The following is a 6,000-nucleotide window of genomic DNA, read 5'->3' as shown; positions in this document are numbered from 1 at the left end:
TACAGACCTACTCGCGAAGAGTGGAACGGTTGCTTACCTATCAGTAACTACGGGGGAGCGAGATGTAGCTCTTCACCCCTGCCTCCTAGTCGTTTATTCCTGGCGCGCTAATTACCAATCTCAACATTAACATTTTCATAATTTCTTACTGGTGGATGGCATTGGCTTTAATTACTTCGTTCTGCAATGCATTCCACTTGTTCCCTATACGGATGGTAAGCGAGAACTTCCTTACATCTCGACTCAATTGTGTCCATCTTCCACCAATGTCCCCCTTGTCCTACCTATTTAGTTTAAATAGTTTTTTTTGTTCACTATTCCCCATCAAAATCTTGCATGCAGTTTCATGTCCCCTCTGTTCTCTTCTAAAGTTGTGAGGGAGAGTTCTCTGTTTCTCATAGCAAAGTCAATTCTGGTACTAATCTAGTTGCCAACCTCTAAACATTGTTTATACTTCAAGATGTGGGTTCCATGTTGGTGCTGCATATTCCAGTAATGGTTTCTCATAGGCAGTGTGTGTGGTCATAAACTCCGCCTTGTCTAGATTTTGAAATGACGTTCATGTGTTTGCAAGCTTCCATATGCTGCCGATGGTATCCTGTTGACTTATGAAGCAAGTACATGACTTACCCATTTTCCTTACTGTCCACTTATTTGGATTGAATTCAAGCAACCATCTGCCCACTCCTCAAGTTTAAGATCTCCTTGCATTGCCCTATAGTCCTCTTTAGTTCTTACTCCCCTCGTTAACTTTGTATCATTCACAAACTACTCCTTCTGAAAAGTCATTTACATAAATATAAAACAGCAAGGCATGAGGACAGAGCCCTGTGGAACACCACTTTCCACTCCCTCCAGCCTGACATATCCTCTCACTATGCCCCTTTGTTTCCTGTCTGTCAAGTACTCGTGTACCCAGTCGAGTGCCTTTCCTGTTATCCCTGCTTCTCTCTCCATCTTGTGAATTAGTCTTTTGTGAGGAACTGTATCAAAAGTTTTTTGGCAGTTTAGGAAAATGTAATCTACCCAATCTTACTTCTATTATTCTGATGACTGTCATAGAATTCAGTCAAGTTTGTTGAGCATGATTTCTGTTAGTGTTTACTCTAACCAAATGTTCTACAATCCTTTTTGTGATGACTTGTTCTAGAGTACTGCATGGTGGGAATGTTCTCGACACGGGTCAGTGCTACATGTCGTATATATAAAGACAAATATATAAAATCTGAAATCGAAGACTTCGGTGCGATGAATGAAGACGGTTTGAACATTGTATGATCCTGGTCATTGACCACAACCCTTCCATGTTTTGTGTAATAATTGAACATGATAAAGCCCATACAGGTGAAAAGTTTTGAGAATGTTGTGCTCCAGTTCTTGAACCCATCTCGCTATACCAAAAAAAACTGTTTATACACATTAAACTGTTACTAGCTTATTATTAAAACTGCCTTCCTTAGCTAAAGGAGTTAAGAGCTAGGTTCACGAGCCGGTTACAAATAGCTAATAGTTTTCTCCACCTAACCATTACCCCCTAGGGGGGCGCCACCACCACGCACTGTGAGGTGGTGGTGAAGGGGGTGGGGGTCTAGGCCGGGCGGGTGAGGACTGATGCACTGAGGGATTTGTCTTAAAGGGGAGTTATGACTTAAGGGGCGCGGCCAGTCTGGCGGGAGACTTCCGGACTGACCTGGCGTGGACGACTCCCCGTGCTGCCGCCCGCCCACCTCCCGGGGAATGTAAGTTTCTCGCTCGGTAAATTTACGATACTTCGTTCTGTGGCATTGTGGGGGGGGGGGGTCGGTGCCTGTTGTGGCACTGGGGGGGATTTGGTGCCTGTTGTGCTCCTCCATCCTCCACTGTTCGTTTTATAGCAGTTACCTTCCACAACTAATCATCTACTCTAGTGATTATAATACAAGAGGTGCTTGACATTAAGTTTGTGCTTCAGTTGTACTGTGCCCTTGTCCATCACTGCTATTTAACACATCTCTGTCCACGGAGGACAGAAGAAAATGTATATATGCTGGTTAGCATTGTTAATGTGTGGCCACGTCTGTGGTAGAAAATAATAATAAAAAAAAACTGCTATTGGCATGTCCCCTTGCTTGCACAATTCCTCCAATGTGGTAAGGTGCTGTTCCCAAACTGTCTGTACGTCCTCTTAGCTCAGGAATGAGCTTATTACACAGATTTATGCATTCCATAGTTTTACATTTCTTCAGGTTGGAGTTAAATGCCGGGTAAGCATTGTTAAGAATCTTTCTTGGATTGTTTTTATCGTTTCGGAAACTTGTTTACACAGGGGAAAACGACTAGAGGCTCCTGTTAGAAGGTTTGGAGACTTCTCTTCCCTTAGTCCTAGTAAAGATCCTGAAGTCTTTATAAAAGTCTGTCTTGTGCTGTAGACGGAATCATGTCCCTGACGTTTGGTCTGGGGTTATGCTCTAGCGTTGTGTACAGGGTTTTTTTTCGCGCCTCTTCTTATCATCTTAGGTTAGTTACGCTGCTAAGGGAAGGGAACTATCGGGATAGAGCGCCAAGCCATTACCACTATATATCAGATGGGAGGGACAAGGATTTGGTATGGGACGGGGAAGAGGAATGGTGCCCAACCACTTGGACGGTCGGGGATTGAACACCAGGTCGGCGTCGCTCTACCGTCCAGCCAAACTCCTAAACGGCTACTGTGTCCAGTTGTGTATGTAATTAACTTTCGCATTATCAGCACAGCACAGTTGTAAGACGTCTATACTCGGTACGTTGACGTATTAGGAACATAATGGGGCCCTATTACCTTTGTGGCACTCCTCTCTCTCCACTATATCATCTTGATTCATTGTGGAGAGCGGCTCCCTCGTCCAACTCGGAGCTTCCCGATGCACAAGCTTGTTTATCTAGCTTGAATAAGTCTCTTGTGAAGGACAGTGAGCGTTAGATAGCTTTTATAAGAGCTGCAGTTTTACCAACCCACTTCTATCTTCCTGATTGGTTGTTGCCGTGTTGTTGTTAATTGGTCAGGCAAGATTCTTCTTTACCGAATCATTGATGAGGTCGTAAGGTCATACCACCAGTCTTATCACGGGGTCGTCCGATTGGGGGATATTTCTTAATTAGTGATCATCTTTGTATATTTTGCTTGATGGACTGTACTGTGCTTCCTTCTACCAAACAAGGACTTAATTATAATGTAGATTGGTGTCGATTTTAGTTTTGATATATAACAGATGCGAGCAGTGACGTCATCGCTGTGCACTGATTAACCCATGATGCTACGACACACTTCAACCAGATGGTGACGTCACTAGTACAGGATGGCTGAGCCGTGACGTCACTAGTACAGGATGGCTCAGCCGTGACGTTCACCACCTTTCTTGGGGAGTAATCTGGTGCAAGGGGGTCGCCCGCACGCGGTGACGTCACGCAGGAAATGTGGGCCAACAATAGGGCGGGAGAGGAAGCTTGGGTGACGACGGCAGCTGATTGTCGCAGCCAGTGACTCCACGGCCATGTGGGTCAACCCACTACTGGGCTCCAGACCACCTGTGCACTACCACCACCACCACCAGCTGGGATATCATTACCCTCTCACCAGGGGGGGGGAGACACCACCTGTATGGGCATGGCACCAACTGGGCCATCGCCTCCCTCCCACAGACACACACGTTACCTGTGTACTATCATGCCCCATGGGGCATTGCCCAATCATGGCGCCTGTATTACCTGGGTAGCATAAATCTAAAATGTTAATGACCTTTTGACCAGTCTGTTAGAAACCGCAACACTTCCTGGTAACTATGTCTTTATTCTGTTAATTGTTATCGCAAAGTGCAACTTATCGACTAGTTGTAATCATCATTTTTAAATAACTTCTTAAAAAAAATGCGTATTTTATGTAGAACACTAAATCGTTGCGTGGAGTCAATTCTTTGACAATAATGTTAGTCAACAGGCACAGAACCCGAATTTTCCAGCATGTTAGGGAGACATACAATATAAACGGCTTAAGTGAGAGGTATGTAAAGGGATATGTGCCAAGCCTAATGTGTCATGTCTGGCGTGGGTGAGAACGGATGTGACGTCGGCGGGATCTTAACCTGTTAGTGTTACACGGTGGCATTCCTGGCGTGACAGGTAGTGACAGGTCAGGCATAACGCGGGAGGGGGTAGTATACCGTGTCAGCCAGGCCATGTCGACGACAGTGTCAGTTACACACAGGAGCTAAGGACAGTGAAGGAGGCACTAAAGCGGGGTTCGGACGAAAGGGTAAGGAAGGACAGTAGCTACGTAGGTACAGTATATATGTCTTTTATCCTTAACACGCATTTAATGACATCTTCCCCCCCCCCCCCACAAAAAATATATATGGATATCTGCACATCACATTCATAGCAAACAAAAAAATTCAAAGTAACAATGATGTATTTTTTCAATACTGGAAATATTGAAATATTGAAAAATGAATTTCAGTATTTTTCAATACTGAAAAAATAACAATCATAAAATTTGTCGTACCTGTGGTGTCACTTATTTCATAAAGGAACATTATATTGAATTTGTGAAAGGAAATTGTGCTGGCGCTTAGATGTTCTTATAAAGTCGAGCTTCAGCTTGTATGCCCCGGCTTTCAGTTGTTGCTTAATGCAAACTTACTTCATATGTCCTGTTTCATTTGCCATTTAAGATTTCCCAGTCTGTGCGTGCGTCTCTCCATATGTCGCTCTTTCCTTAGACTGTTAAATTATCTTTTATTAACATAATTAGGTACATCTGCATTTATGCAGCTGCCATAGACTATATGAAGGGTTACTTTTGTGCTGCTTAGAAATCTCCATCTCGCTGGATGTTTAATCATACAGGAGCATGCAGTCACTAGTCTGTCCTTACTAACTTTGCATGTAGTATGTGAACTATTACACAAGTGTATAAAGTAATTACAAAGTTACAGGTGCCTGATAGCGACAGGTGTGGAGGGTGTGGCCCCCCACTAATTGACTGGGCATCAATAATATAACGAAATCATGTCTATTAAACACAATTAAACACCTGAGCGGGGGATTGAGAATCTGGCTAATATTCCAATTATACTCTTAATACATTTCCCATATTTCAATTAAAATTTTGCTGTGGTTTTGATAACATTACTAAAAAATAACTTGTATACATATTATTTTATGTTTTTCCAATTTAGAACCGGAAATGATTTGCTGTAACTTGGTGAATATCCTATCTTAATTGGGGGTATGGAGCAAAGACGGCTTCTATTATAATTACTTGTTTCCGCGTTAGTTTTATCAAATTGTTGCCATTAATTAGATTAGTTAATTTTGTCCCCTGTTATGCGTGTTGCACTGTAGATAAGACAACTGGAGAATACGTCATTGTTAGTGACCTTCAAAAACTGTTCCCCCTAGTACTAGACTAAGGGGGGGTCAGGAGAAAGCGCTAAGCCATTACGACTATATAACACTTGAAAGGTATGAGGACTTGGGATGGGATGGGGGAAAGGAATGGTACCCAACCACTTGGACGGTCGGGGATTGAACACCAACCTGCATGAAGCGAGACCGTCGCTCTACCGTTCAGCCCCAAGAGGTTGGGCAGTTGGTAGAAAGAACTAGTACCTGTATATTAATTTAATAGTACGCGCGAGAACAACTAGAAATTAATGACAGTTTGAGAGCAAAGTTTTGTCTGCATAGGTGCATCAGCATTTATGCAGCAACTCTGAACTATATGAAGGGTTACAGTGTCCCAAAGCTAACTATGTGACATTAAATAAAAAATACCCATCTCTCAAGATGATTAGTCATACAAATGGGCAAAATAAAGTTGTAGATTATATAATAATTTCTAGATATATATAAATGGTAAAACATGTTGGTTTTAGGGTTTTGCTAATATTTACACCCAGATAACTTTTGTAAACATATATATATATATATATATATATATATATATATATATATATATATATATATATATATATATATATATAT

General features: G+C 42.3%; 1 protein-coding gene across 13 annotated transcripts in view; it reads left to right on the top strand.

The window, feature by feature from the left end:
* Positions 1-6,000, top strand: part of LOC123759628 (1-phosphatidylinositol 4,5-bisphosphate phosphodiesterase delta-4) — a 107,552-nt gene that overhangs the window by 64,090 nt on the left and 37,462 nt on the right. Inside the window, exon 1 of one of the 13 annotated variants that reach the window (XM_069317019.1) lies at positions 3,500-3,791. The exons of 7 other annotated variants lie outside the window; for them this stretch is intronic. The gene's annotated coding sequence lies outside the window, so the exon portion shown is untranslated. Of the gene's footprint in view, positions 1-3,499; positions 3,792-4,107; positions 4,293-6,000 lie in introns of those variants that run through there. 5 more of the 13 variants (XM_045744779.2, XM_045744775.1, XM_069317015.1 and 2 more) reach the window with 5 other exon arrangements.

This window comes from Procambarus clarkii, chromosome 8 (genome assembly GCF_040958095.1).
Source record: "Procambarus clarkii isolate CNS0578487 chromosome 8, FALCON_Pclarkii_2.0, whole genome shotgun sequence".
Lineage (NCBI taxonomy): Eukaryota > Metazoa > Arthropoda > Malacostraca > Decapoda > Cambaridae > Procambarus > Procambarus clarkii.
Note: the sequence above shows the minus strand (reverse complement) of the source record. Positions and strands in the feature narration are given on the sequence as shown.